Here is a 15,096-nt window from a genome sequence, read left to right as displayed (position 1 = left end):
TAATATGGATAGCATTTACTGCTAAAGGGAAAAGACTTATATCAAAAACATGAAGAAATTGACCCTGTGTAAAAATGGCTATGGTAAGGGACTTTATTTAGTCTCAATAAGGGGATGCAATAACATTACAAAATAACATTTACAAAATATTTTTAAACTTTTCACGTGAGGAATTAGATGCTTTTTAAAAATCCTATATGATAATAGTTGTGGGAAACACTTACTTTCAGGAGATTTTTGTTGAAATATAATTCACATTACATTTGACCAATTTTTTTATTGTAGTAAACAACACATAACATAAAACTTAGCATCTTAACCATTTTTAAGTTTATAGTTCAGTACTAAGGATATTACCAAGTGTATAGTTCAGCACTAAGTACATATGTCCCAATCTCCAGGACTTTTTCATCTTGCAAAACTGAAAAGCTGTACCCATTAAACAACAATTGCCCTTTATTCCCTCTCTCCCTGCAGCCCTAGTAACCATCGTTCTATTTTCTGTTTCTATGACTTCTTTAGATACCTCCTTTGAGTGAAATCATATAATATATGTCTTTTGTGACCTGTTTATTTCACTTAGCCTAGTGTCCTCTAGGTTCATCCATGTTTCAGCATGTGACAAGATTTCCTTCCTTTTTAAGACAGTAATATTCCATTGTATACACATACCGCATTTTGTTTACCCATTCATCTGTGGACGTACATTTGGGTTGCTTCCACTTCTTGATTATTGTGAACAATGCTGCTATGAACATGGCTGAAGAAATATTTTTTGAGGTCTTGCTTTTAATTATTTTGGATATATACCTAGAAGTGGGATTGCTGGCTCACATGATAGTTTTATTTTTAATTTTTTGAAGAACCTCCATACTGTTTTCCACAGCAGCTGCACTATTTTACAATTCCATAAACAGTGTACAAGAGTTGCAATTTCGCCACATCCTTGCTAACACATTATATTCTGTTGCTTTTTTTGTGGGTTGGTTTGTTGTTTTTTTTATAGTAGCCATCCTAATGGGTATAAGGTGCACATTTATTTTTATTATACGTAGTGGATACCATATTACTGGAAATCTTATAGAAAAAATTAAACACCTTCTGGAATGGATGAAGGTCAATCTTGCTCAGATTCATAGGGAGGGATTATTGGCTGATTCCCATGTTCCCAACTATTATACTATGAAATCTATCTTTGCTGAGTTAAAGAAAGCTGTGTCCCCCCAATTTCAATCACTCTAGTAAAATCTACTGTAACAGAGCAGTGGAGAAAGAGAGAGAGCTCTTCAGTGTGTATGAGAATGTATCAACAAAAGACATTGTTGCCTAGTATATGATAATCGAAAAACTTTCAAACCGGTATTTCTGACAGCCCCAATGTAAAGACCTGACCTAATGGTAGGTCCTTTGCTAAGTTTGGTCCAATTAATACAAGAGCACCTCACATCTTAAACTCAACTGTTTCTGGTAACAAGCTAATATCAGTTTTTATTTTTTAAAATGTTAAAAAAAAAAACCTTCTGAGATGTGGCATTCTAATTTTGACGGATTTCTCAGTTTATCCCAAGAGTTAGTAATTTCTTTCCTATACCTGGTTTTGAATAAATTCAGGATTTAATATTAAAGCAACTGCTGGGCATTAGCCAATTCATATTTCTGGAGGGTAACTTGACAATTTGTCTAAACTCTTACAAAATACCTAACCATTTTTCCAGATAGTTCACATCTGGAATTATCTTAATGAAATTGTGAAGTGAATTAACAAAATGAAGATGAAAAGATATTCACATAGTGTTTCCTATTTTAACAAAAAAGTAGGCCATTTAAAGTGCTGAAGAGTAGGGGATTCCTTAATAAATGCATCTGTACATTGGAACCTATGCATGCGTTAACATAATTTTATTGCTTTGTTTTATGTTTTATTTAACACTTTTTTATGCTGTTTACATACGTTTACACAGGCTTTTTAACATACATTTTATGTATTTTTAGTATTTACTTATGTTTTATTAACACTAGAAGACTTTCATAATGTGTTATTAAGTGGTACAAGTAAGGTAGAAAACCATAACTATAGTACAAGGTGCAAAAAGCATGTGTGTGTGTGTGTGTGTGTAACATCACGAGTGATATATGTTAAGTAAAACTCATTACTTGTACTTGTAAAACTAAACACATCCCTATATACAATTGCAATTATAGAAGAAAATCACAGAATATGCATAATCGTTAATTTTTCTGGATTATGAGGTTGAAGTGAATATCATCTTCTTGTTCGTTATTTCTGTTTTTTGAATTTCCTATAAGAAATGTATACCAACAGTGTCATATAAAATAAGAAAGTCCAGAATGCACGAAAGCCATTTCTCAGGTTGGTCCGTACTGCTTAGCCTTGTTCTCTGAGAGGCAGGGCCAACCACCATTATTGAAGATGGCAACCTTCCACTGCCAGAGGAAGCAACCGATCTGAGAAGCTAAGAACACCTGGGCAGGAGGCGTTCCCTCTTAACTAACTAAGAGCGTTGACTGCTATCTCCTCACTTTCTAAGAGAGAAGACAAATCAATGTTGTCAATAAAAAGTATTTCTGTGTCCTTGAGAGAAGCTTTTATGCATAGAACATGACCATTCATAGGTTTTCTTTGGTTTTAAAGCTTAGTATTAAATTTATTAAAGTTGCAAATTCAGAAACCTAACTCACCCTTAAGTTTTTATCATCAATTTACAAATTATTAGTGCACATTTTTTTTTTTTTTGGTTTTTTGCTTAAGGAAGATTGTCCCTGAGCTAACATCTACGCCCATCTTCCTCTATTTTGTATGTGGGACACCTCCACAGCATGGCTTGATGAGTGGTGTGTAGGTCTGCACCCAGGATCCAAACCCATGGACCCCAGGCCGCTGGAGAGAGCTCGCCAACTCAACTGCTACACCACCAGGCCTGTCCCTCTACATATTTTAATAGTACCTTATAAGGAGACTTCAATTGATCAGGGGCTCAATTTAAAGATTCCTTCCTTTAAAGGAAATTCCTTGAAAAATTCCCATCTGACAAATTAAATAGATGAAATAAGTTGGTAAGTAGGTAGACAGATTGATTATAGTAGATTACATATCCATATATAAAATCCTAAATGTTCCAATACTATATACAACTGGGTAAGATTCCAACATAAAGTAAATCAGTTAGAAATCTAAATCAATTACTCAATTAGAAATTTACAAATCTAAACCAATTACTCAATTACACATTTTAAGATGGAATTAAAAGGCTAACTTGTTACTCGGAAGGACAGGTTCTCTTACACATTAGAAATCCTTACAATACCAAGTGTTCACAGATCTCTTAAAACAAAAATATTGCTGCTAAACATTTAATTCTTTTAAATATTTCTAATGTAAATTGTAAATCTTCCAAGGTTAAAAGATCTTTATCAACCAAAGAAGCAATGTTGTCACTACAAACAGCTTTGAGGTTACCTTCTCAGCCAATTGAAGTTGTTATGTCAATCAGGGATTTCGATCTAGTTGCTGACTAGATTTTTTCAGTGCCACTAAGGGTTACCTTGAACCCTATTCATAGTCTATAAGAGGGACTTCATAACTTAATGAGGGTTGGGTTCAAAACCCTTGAATGCCACATAGCCCATATTTCAGATTTATTCATACCCTTACCTACGTTCCTAAGTTAGATTAACATTCATCCTGCAAATTGTACCACTTAATTGAAAGCAATTAAATACAACATGTTGAATTCAGTTCTGAATTCTTTCTTTCCAAAAGGACCGCAATTCCTATATATATTACACAATATTTGATTGAATTTTTATATATTTCTCACAGCCAGCAGTCACAATGTCAAAAGTCTTTTTCCTGACAAATATGTACGTAAGCACATGAATTTTGCAGACAGAGAGGAAGAAAGAGAAGATGGTTAAGTCACTGGTAAACTGTTCAGTTTTGGGGCAAGGAGGCCTCAGTGTCTTCTTGCTACCCTACCTTCTATCCCAGGCAAGTTGATAATATAACACTTACTGACAAATCCTAGGAAATAAGTTCCACTTTTTTAAAATTTATTTTTATTTATTTATTTATTGTTTTCAAAGAGCCAGACCACTTGTCTAGTCTTCCTTTAGGAAGAGGTAAAGAGAGTGCACTTAAGTGTGAGTTCAATTGCTCAGCCCATGATGTGGTGTCATACAGGCATATGAGGTTAGCTGCATCAGAGCCACCATGCTGCCCTTCACTCCATAGCTCACTGACAGCAGACTCCCAACACCCAGAGAGTGTAGCCCCGTAGTGGAGCCTTTTTCATTTCAAGTATAGGAACTCCATTGAGTAGAGAATTTAATAGTGAAGGAGAAACAATGCTGCCTTATATTTAGAGTACCTTGCTTATACCCTCCTGAAGGCAGAAAGGTAAAATAGTCTTAATTGTGCTTAAGGATTTATTTTTAAAGCAATTATTTACTGATTCTCAACCTCAAAATACTATTGAAAAATCTAAAAAGCAGTCCATAATCTTACAGAAGAGTTGCAACTGGAGATCATTCATATTGTACAGCTCTCACCAGTCTAGGGGAGCTCCAGCTTTATGTGCGTCATGAATAAAAAGGCATTGGCATCGAGCACCGGGATTATCATCTGCATACTTAGAAAAAAATAATTAATTTAAGATAAATAGATGCTGGCTTCAGACACACTGATTGTATTTCCCAGATACCATTGCAGCAACACTCTCCACTCAGACATTATAAAGTATTCAGAGGGATAGTTCTTTTCTACTCGCGTAACACAAAGCATTCAAGATTTAATCTAGCTCCCTATACAGTAGTTGAATTTTATTTCAATTTACTGTCACCCTACCAATACAAATCTCTTCCTCTTTAATTTTAATTTTCATAAAATAAACATATTCTTATTTTTTTCATTGCCCATCTTTATATTTCACTATATAAAAATGGCTTAACTATAAAACATGACAGTTAAATCCTGCCACTTAAAACAAATTAATAGACCAAATAGAGAATAACAATCACAACCCAATTATCATTTTTTAAAACTTTGCATTGCATGACTATACTATAGTTTTCTCTGAAAAGATTTTATTTTTTCTAAAGATTACCTTTTTAAAAGTATAGGTTATAAGTGTAAAGTTGTCTTTAGTCAAAAAAAGCTATTGCTTCCTTATTTTTCAGTTTGCAAAGAAAACAGCAAAGAGGATCAGCAGTAGGCCAGAGACCTGTGCTTGAATTCCAATATAATAAAAACATGACCAAGAAGAACTCCCCTCTTTTTATGAGGCATAGGTCTTGGAGAGTGACCTTATAAAGAATGTAAGACTAGCCTGGTTCTCAAATACATCACTGGAGGCAAATTTCTGACAAGTAAGGATGAGATACCGAACACAAGTCACACCATTGGCCTTCACCTCTGGAAGATCATTAAATATCACTTTCCACAACTTTTTGAGCCTGGGATCCAAAATAGGTCTTTAGTTAAGAGTAAAGGCTTAAACGTATGCTTTCTTTTTACCGTGGTGTTATTTTGTTTTTAAAAAGTTAAACACACACACAAATGAGACAGAGATTGAATATGGCCCCATGGTAATTAGGTACCGTATTTGGGGAAGTAGATTAGAGATTTAACCCATCAAGCAATGATTAGCCCAAGCTATTTTTCTACCTAGTAAAAAGCTTCCATAACTGCCAAATATGAAAGTTCTTACACTTTCCGCTCTGTTTATGATAAAAGTTAAGTTCACATCAAACCATAACCAAAAATGTGTAGCCTCTCAACCAAATTATCCTTAATAAAAGTTATGATCATAAACGAATATAATCACAGCAAGTGCAATCAACCCTCAAGTTGTTTGGTTAAAAGAGTTGATAATTCTAAGGAGTGAAAGATCCAAACTATCCTAGTATTTGACTCTGTAACTTATTATATGACTCAGAATTTTTCCTTTATGATTATGCTTTTATTCATCTTGTATTATTGGATTTTTTCTGATTACATCACAATTGAACAGAAGTGGTTTAGCTGATTGACAAGTGAGAAGTTTTACAAGAATACAAAATATTCACATAGAAATCATACTTATTTCTACTAGCTAGATTATCGGGTTAGGAGTTATGACTTTTCTGTTGGTTCAGCCAATATCTTATAAAATGAGATACTTAGAACTTCTCAAGGCTAAAAGAGGCACAAAATGATTATTTATCCATATTTCAGCACACAAAGGTACACAGAGTCCAGGATAGCTTTGCCTAGGAACCCTCCTGGAACAAGCACCATGCTGAAATCGTTTTTTCGTGAGGTCAACTGTGACACATATATAGCTGAGAGGTGCCTGTCATAGAGACAGGGGTCTAGAGTGACAGATGAGGCATGGGCCAGAAAGGCATTCATGCATCTCTAGCAGATGCCAGCACTGAAAGATGATGATGGAAGACCAGATGCTTATACTCCCCTACTCTGATGTTACTGTAGACTCTGGGAATTTGTTCTCCCAAATGAAGTAGTCATCCAAATATATTATAACTCACTTCACAAAAAAAAGTGATTGTCCTCATGATCATATATTAAAACAGTGATATTTAGTATTCCATGAGGCTCTGAAATGTCCACAACTGCTCATTTTAGTGGGTGTAAAGTAGTTTTTGAAGAAATATGGAATTGTCCTGAATTAGGAAGGGCAAAAGGGCTTTAAATTTAGTGTAAGCTGGAAAGGTTGCAGGATAATAAAGTCTTGTTGGATAAATCAAAGAAAGTCTGTTAATATATCTAGAACATATCCTATCTTAAAAAATATTTTACTACGTTGGTTTTACTATATTGCTGCTCTGGTTACATGAAATAAAAATGACATAGTTACTTAGACTTGGATGAACATTATTCTCATTTTAAAAAGAAATACTTTTTAAAGTGCTAAATTCTAGCCTAAATCCTAATTTCATATATGGGATACAACAATATTTTAGTAGGCATTTCTGACCGTAAGATTTTTGTCTCTCCAAATTTCCTGAATACAGTTATTAACACTATTAAACACGTCACCCATCATATTACTTCTCTCTGTAAAAAACATTTAACGGTTCTCTATTGAGCAACACAAAGTTCAGATTGCCATAACAGCTTTTTGGATAGCTCTAACATCACTTTACTTACTGAAATATCTATTATATTTCCTGAAAAGTATTCTAGTAAGAACTATGATCTCACTGTTTCAGTATTTCACGTATATATGTTTTTGTCAACCCTGCTATAAGGTAAGCAACTTGAGGGCAGTAATATCAATTAGCTTCTTTGTGCCATGTTTTCCTTATCTGTGAAAGGACTGTTATATCAATGGTGCTAAGGTCCCTTCCAACTTTAAACCTCTATTAGTTCAATTTTCTCCATTCTGCACAGCACATTGATCAAAGTTAAACCAAAAGCAAGGAATAAAATAGATATTAACTTATTGATAATGTGTTTCAGCATAATAGATTATAAAGACCAGAGTAGATACTTATACCTAAATTATGAAGATATTATTCCAACTATAACTATCTTTGTATGTGAAAAGCAATCTTACCATCACTCAAAGATTTTTAGTCAGGAAAAACTAAGAATTGTTGTGTTTTTGTCACCTGACACAATGTGCACCAGTGTGTTAGCAAGTCATAGTCTTTAGACTCCTCTGTCTGCCAAAGAAGCAGAAAATAAATCTGATAAAAGAGGGAAAATAAACACAATTCAGAGTTTAGCTGTTATCTGCAGTCTCCAAAATTTCTGCATTGAACTGATGATCTTAAAATATTTTCAAAGCATAGAATACTATATTCCATTTTCACACTCCACCTTCCCGGCTGGACACAATGGCAGTTTAGAAAAAAACCAGCACGCTAGCTTTTAATAGAGAAAAACCTAGGATCACTGTCGCATAATTACCCAAAATCTTCCTCCTCTATAATTTACTATCAGAGTGATTTCACTCTTCTTACTGACAGAGGTTTTGAGGAGTGGGCCACTCTTTGACCACTTATTCTACATTGACTCACTCAACAACTACAACCTGCCTTCCCTCAGCCATCTTATTGAATCTATTTCTTTTGCTTTAGGCTAGTCATACAAAGAAGATCTCACTTCATGAAAGGATTTTCTGAACTAAGGCCTCTGGGTTGTGTCTTGATAACTGCTTCATCTTTTATCTTCATGTCTTCCTATCTTGACTTCAAGTCAGAAGGTCCAGACAGCCCTGAGTGTTGATCCTCCTTGTTCAACTTGGGCCAGGATCTGCAATTTTACAAGTTCTACCCATCAGCAGGCTCTCAAGCTAGACTATCCCAGACTCACAAACACAGGAACACATGCATTACCTTTGACCAAAGCATCACCACAGCGTTAATGTGTATTTTTAATGTTACTTTTTTTTTCTGAACAGAACAATAACGTAGAAATGCTTAGAAAATTTGGAAAATGAAAACAAATATTACCACCAAATTCCACCAATTTTAACATTTGGCTAGATTTTTCTCTACTCTGATTTCTACGTCTTTTTTAAATAAAATTGGGATCACATGCTATAAATAATTTTGTGCATTAAATTATTTACTTTAGAGAATAACTTTTTCCATGCGTTTAAAACATTCTTCAAAAATATGTTCAGGCACCATAGTACTCCATAATTAATATATCTATACAATTTTTCAAAGTTCTCTTTTAATTCCTATAATGACCGTCTTTACATTAAGATGTTTGTCAGAAGTTTTATTTCTTTATGAAGTATATCTGTAAGACGTATTACTTAGTCAAAGAGTATGAAATTTTTAAGTTTATGATTACAATATCATCAAACTTCTTTCCAGAAAAGTTGAACCAATTTACTCTTTGACTGGCAGAAGATCAGATCTCTCATTTGTCAACCGAAAATTCTTAAAAGTGCTCTGGCTGCCTCCAGTATTTCCCATCTCTAATTCCTCTGCACTTCACAGGCAACTTTGTGAAACAGAGTTGTGAGTAGAGGGGCTCAAAAAATCCCAGTATTCCCTACTACCCACAGAGTAAAATTCAAACTTCTGAGCCTAGTATCCGAGTCCTCCACAAACTGGATGCAGCTTCCTTTTTCCTCCTTTTCCATCCCTCCCCTCTGCTCACCCTCCAGCCTGTGCCAGCAGTCCTACTCCAAGCTACACTTAGAATCACCTGGAGAAACTTTCATAAATATGTATGTTAGAGTTCCATCCCACGCCAATTAGATAAAATAAACTGGCTTTTTCTTTTAATTCTCCACCAGATAATACTAATAGACAGCCAGGGCTTAAATCACATTAAGCTAGCCTATTTTTCCTTAAAGTGAAATCGGTAGAGACACTAGGAGACCACTTGTCAAAAATGCCAATTCTTGGACCTCACTTGAAGTGCACTAACTCAGACTCTTTAGGGCTGGAGTCCAGGAATTTGCAATTTAACAAACATCCAGATTCTATGGTTTGAGAACTACATGCTAGCCAAACCAGACTATTGCCATTTGCTTAACAAAGTGCCACGTTTCCTAACTCTGTAACGTATGCCCTCTGTCCTTCATGCTTCAAGCTTACAGAGTCTGTTCTGTACCTTTCCTGATCCCCATTTCTGGCCTGCCTCCCCCACAACCACACACAAATCAGTTCTCTTTTTATGCCTAGTTGAAATGCTCATTCGTCCAGTCAGGTTTAATTGTTTGAGCATTTTGCGTTTTCAGTGTTTATTGCTTATGTCTTTATTACAATATTTCTTCTCTCCAGCCCTTTAGTGAACATAATTGTACAGAATTTAAGCTCTACTAATAGAATTGAATTTTTCATGTGTAGATACAATATCTGATTCATAAGAATATCTCCACAGTGTCTGGCATATTTTTCTACAAATAGTAGACATATGTTAGATGTTTGAATTGAATAACAAACTATTCTTAGCCTGTGCTCTCCTTGATAAAGAATTACCAAACACTGCTAATGTTTTTGGCAAAGAGAGGCAATGCTGGACAAGGTAATCTGGTTTTATTTCTTTATAAATCTTCAAATAGCCAGTGATTTGGTAACTAAACTCACTCTGGCTTGCTCTGCTAAATCAAGTGAATTTTGTCTACTTGATAGTTTATATTTGTGCTCTTAGCGAATGGCTCTACCAAAGTTGTTAGCCATTTATTTAGACCATTAATTCTCTTACACTGATTACTTAGATATGCCAAAACACAGAAAAAGTTAGCGGAAGTGATTTGGAGTTTTCTCTGTTTCTCTTGTACATGAGCACAAGTGAAAGGTTAGAGCAGGATCTGGTATTCCAGGTAGAAATCAAGTTCAGTTAATGCACAGCCTCACATTCTAAAGAAAGGAATCCAAGAAGAAATTCACAAAGCCACTCCCCAACTCTGTTCCCTGAAGGCCATGCCCAGATAAGAACTCTTCCATTAAGCTCTCCAAGGAACCCCAGCCACTCTTTCTACTGAACATCGTACGCATGGTGTTTATTATGTTTTTCCCTGTCCTGTGGTGATTCATGGACATCTCATCACCCCCTGGACTTTAAACTCTTAAAATTAGGGACCAGGTGTTTTCCATGTTTACATTTCTTATAGTGCCTATGATGTTACCTGGCACACCAAAGGTATAGATAAATCCAAGATGAATGAGTAGATAAAGACAGTATATCAATTTTGTTGAATCACAGGTATAATGTAAGATTTTTCTGTTCAGTTTACTTTATCCAAACCATAAGCTATTCTACATTTCCAGAGGAATTGTCATATCATAGAAAAAGCAAAGAATGACTCTGTGACCACAGATAGAGAGAGGGGATAATTTATCTTCTCTTTACCCTAGGTAGAGAGAGTTAGGGAGGTTGTTGAGAGCACGTTTGAGTTATGTGCAAGGTACTTAAATACCCCACGCTTTAGGTTCCTCCTCTATTAACTGTTGACAAAATTTTTATCTACTTTACAGGGTTGTTGTGAAGATTAAATTAATTAATATGGGTAAAAGCATCTGACACATGGTAATGGTGAATGACACACGGTAAATAATCAATTAACGGACTTGAATCTTTTTAATCCTTTCTATCTGCCTTACTAAGACAAAAGGGCACTGGGATGGGAATTTGTTTCTTTAGAAACATTTGGTTCCAGAGAATAGAAACAGAGCATAAAGTATAAAGCAGACCATTAAGGTGCACTGCTCGACATGAGTTATAAACATTCGTTAGTATTTATGTGATATAAATTGGATAACAAGGGTGGATAAGTAGAATAATTGAAAAAGGACTCTTCAGTATCACAGGTTTCAATTCAGGTTCTGCCACTTGTCAGTTGTTTGAACTTGGATACCTAAAGATCTAAACAGATCACTCTAGCAGGGAAAACTGATGTTTCTTTATCCCATTGGATAGACAGAAGAGTTCTTATGCTTGAGTCCCACCTGAGGGTAAATTACTGGCTCTTAATAGATGAAGACAAGGACTGTGGCATCTGGGAACTCAAATGCTGATTATCCATTGAAGGAAGAGTGTGCAATTATAATTACATACAACACGCAATCAAAAACTGTCCAAATTATGTGTTGTTTCTATTCCTATCTGTTGAGAACTTTACTCTTGACACTTCGGAGTGTGGTTGATAACAGGCAGGAAAACAAGGTAAATTGCCTTTAAATGTTTCAGATAGCAATGTGACAATGAAACTAAAATTTGGAAGAAGCAACTCAACAGCAAAAAACGTATTGAAAAATGGAAAAATACATAGGAAAATGTAGGTGGAACTATCTATGTGTGGTGGTAAAAACTATAGTTTCTCAATGTATTAGGTTGAACCACATAAAATTTTCAACATCAGACAGGTTTAACTTATAGAAATGACAATTTCACGCGTGTTAAGCCAACATCAATTAAGAGCCTTTTGAAAGAGGCATGGTTTAGTGATATTTTGTATAGTTTATATGAGGAATTATAATGACGAAAAATCATCATTTTTATATTAGGTTTATATTGGAAGACCCAAGATATATGAAAGAAAAAGGAAACAAAAGCACACGTGAAGAGAAAAATTACAATTGAACTTCTTGTTATGGAGGCAAAAGAGAAGAAAAATTGTGCTGTAGGTACAAATGGTGTCATGAAAAGAAAGAATCTTACCTATATATAAAAGATTAATTTGAATTTGTGCACTCAAAAGGGGTTTCCAAATAGCAATGCTCTATAAATTCTCCCAGTGATTTTGATCAACGTCCGTGTTAGGTAACAAACCTTGCAGTTGCATGTCCCCAGTTTCTCTCTGGAATAATTCATTACTGGGGATTGGAAACAAATACCAGAAATCACTCTGGACTTGGTAAAGGCAGAAGCTCCTCTTCTAGCATTCTACAGAGGGGAAGACTTTGTAAAGTTAATATCTTGTGAACTTTACAAAGCAGGTGCATCATAAGATCTTACAGTTTCATGATCCTAGTTGAAAAGGTGAGGTGACAAAATCTAAAAAAATACTGAGAGTAGAAGACTCTTATTATAATCCAAATAAAAAGCTAGGACTGGGCCGGCCCCAAGACTGAGTGGTTAAGTTCGCGCGCTCCGCTTCAGCGGCCCAGGGTTTCGCTGGTTCGCATCCTGGCCGTAGACATGGCACCGCTCGTCAGGCCTCGCTGGGGCAGTGCCCCACATGCCACAACTAGAAGGACCCACAGCTAAAATACACAACTATGTACCCCGGAGCTTTGGGGAGAAAAAGCAGAAAAAAAAAAAAAGGAGATTGGCAACAGTTGTTAGCTCAGGTGCCAAACTTCAAAAAAAAAAAAAAAGCTAGGACTATAAAGGAGGTAGTTGAAATCCAGAACCCATGATACATTTCAAAGTGAGTAAAAAGACTTAGTAATGGGATAGAGTTGAGGGATAACTTGTAGGAAACATGAAAAGATAAGACTAAGGATGCTGGTCTGGGACATGAGAGAGAAAATGTGAATTGAGACAAAATGGGATATTAATGAAGGGAAATACAAAGAAAATAATAGTTAAAATGGTGGCATTTCAATTTGAAAGGGTAGAGGTACATCCAAGGAGAAGAACTGTACATAAGATTACAATTTGAGAATCTTCTGTACAGAGACAATAATGGAATGAAAACTCAGTGTTTTCTTCTTTGTCAATGCCAACAAACTAGCTGCATTTGCCTTGAGCCTTAGACTGAGAAGGAGTCCATATCTGGGCTCTGCAGGAAAGACTCTGTGGTCAGTCAGCAATGTCAATCATGTGATTTGGAGGCAAGCATAACATCAAGAATCTCACGAAAGAGAGACATAGATGGTGCTGAGCTAATCGGGCAAGGAGGTGGAATGAGAGAAGAGCTGCATGATAAGCATAGAACCTCAGCATTTCCTGGAGTTGGGTGTGGGAAGGAATTGGGCTAGGCCAGAAATAGAGATTTGGGGAGAAATTCAGGGAAGTGCAGAGTCATAGAAACCAAGGGAAGAGAAAAGGACATAAAGGAGGTTATTACCAACATAATAACATTCTGCAAAGCAGTAAGAAGAATGAGTGTGAGAACAATCCCTAGACTGGGCAATAACACGTTTCTTTGCATGTTGGGAAAGACTACATCATTTCAGGGAATGATGAAGTGAACCACACTGAGGAATTATAGTCACTTTTTATGTACCACACAATTAAGGAATTAAGTTACCTCTCAGCCTCCATCTTCTGGGATAATTTGTCACTGTTTATTACTAAAATCAGATCATTAGTTTGGATAACACAAATCTTAGGAAGGAAAAAAGTACTCTAAGGTTTAATTTTTAAAAATTGAATGAAAGTGTTTTCCAATCTTGCTTTAAAATTATGGTTTAAAGTTCATATGAATACAATTTTAAGATACGATATTATTTTTTATTCTAAAGATTAACCTAAATTCACATTAAATTAAGAAAATCAAATCCTACAGAAGAACTTTCTTATAACAGAGTCACCATTACACAGAATCAGATATGTGTTCTTTCAGTCGTTACTTACTGCATAAGTACCTCTTTACCTAGGTAGACAGAGAAGGGAGATTGTTGAAAGCATGTTTAAATGGTGTACAAGATACTCAACTACTCCACGTTTTAGTTTCCTCTTCTATAAATTGTGGACAAAAATGAAAAAGAAAAGGAATATTTCTAGGAAAATGTCAAGGCCCACCATCTATCTGACTCACAAAGGCACCTGGCTAAAAACAAGCCATTCCAGAAAAGAAGGCCTCATTTCCTCTACCATGATGTTAAGAAATCCTCATTAAATTAAGAAATGGGAGTTGCCAGTGCCCTCTGGCCCTTTAAAACCACTGACATTCTGATTCACTGAGGTACTATGGAAATCAGAATAGAACACAGGGCATCTGAGAGCACCCAAGACACTGGCAGTTGGAAGAGTGATGGAGGACAAGCAGGGCCTCAAGGAAAGGTAAAGATAGACGCACTTGAAGAAAGATATGTTAAGCTGATCCGGAGGGAAGAAAAGGAGATTTGTAAGAAGAGTGAGTTAAAAGTAACAGAATTTTTTATTTGACCTCTGCAACAACAACAAAAAAAAAGAATAGAAAAAAGAACCGTTTTTGAGGTTAGTTGATAGGAGAAAAAACAAAGAATTGAAACTAGTTATTTCAGAAATCTACTTTTATTATCAAAGCAACACTATTAACTTTTAGTGTACTGAGTAAAGGTTAAATAAGCCAATTAGGATTTGAGATCCTCAGATTTTTTAAAAAATTTATTGACTAGTTAAATTTATAAAAGAAATTGGGGGAATTACCATAAAAATACCATTTTTAAATTTGACAAATCAAGGACAATCTGCAATCACCATTACATAAAGGAAAAGATATTTTACTGTGATGCCAATGCTACTGTGAGCGACTGCCAGCAGATGTATTCCTCTCTTTTTCTCTGTGTGTGTGTGTGTGTGTGTGTGTGTGTGTGTGTATGTGATCCATGGATGGGGGTTGAGGAAAAATGTACTATAAATTGAAGGAGAAAATAATAATGTAAACAGAAAAAGAGTGAAGCTACTCTAGATTAAGTTCTCTCTCCTCCCCACTCCCCAGTTCATTGGAGAGTTTT

At 35.4% G+C, this 15,096-nt stretch overlaps 2 protein-coding genes across 22 annotated transcripts in view; one reads left to right on the top strand and one right to left on the bottom strand.

The window, feature by feature from the left end:
- Positions 1-15,096, bottom strand: part of ZNF804B (zinc finger protein 804B) — a 501,979-nt gene that overhangs the window by 449,014 nt on the left and 37,869 nt on the right. The gene's annotated exons all lie outside the window — the stretch shown is intronic.
- TEX47 (testis expressed 47) overlaps positions 14,357-15,096 on the top strand; it is a 29,906-nt gene continuing 29,166 nt past the window's right edge. For 5 of the 21 annotated variants that reach the window (XR_011438157.1, XR_011438156.1, XR_011438159.1 and 2 more), the window contains exon 1: positions 14,357-14,440. The gene's annotated coding sequence lies outside the window, so the exon portion shown is untranslated. Of the gene's footprint in view, positions 14,597-15,096 lie in introns of all 21 variants that reach the window. The other 16 variants (XR_011438169.1, XM_070265642.1, XR_011438163.1 and 13 more) reach the window with 13 other exon arrangements.

This window comes from Equus caballus, chromosome 4 (assembly GCF_041296265.1).
Source record: "Equus caballus isolate H_3958 breed thoroughbred chromosome 4, TB-T2T, whole genome shotgun sequence".
Classification (NCBI taxonomy): domain Eukaryota; kingdom Metazoa; phylum Chordata; class Mammalia; order Perissodactyla; family Equidae; genus Equus; species Equus caballus.
This window is presented reverse-complemented; position numbering and strand designations above follow the sequence as displayed.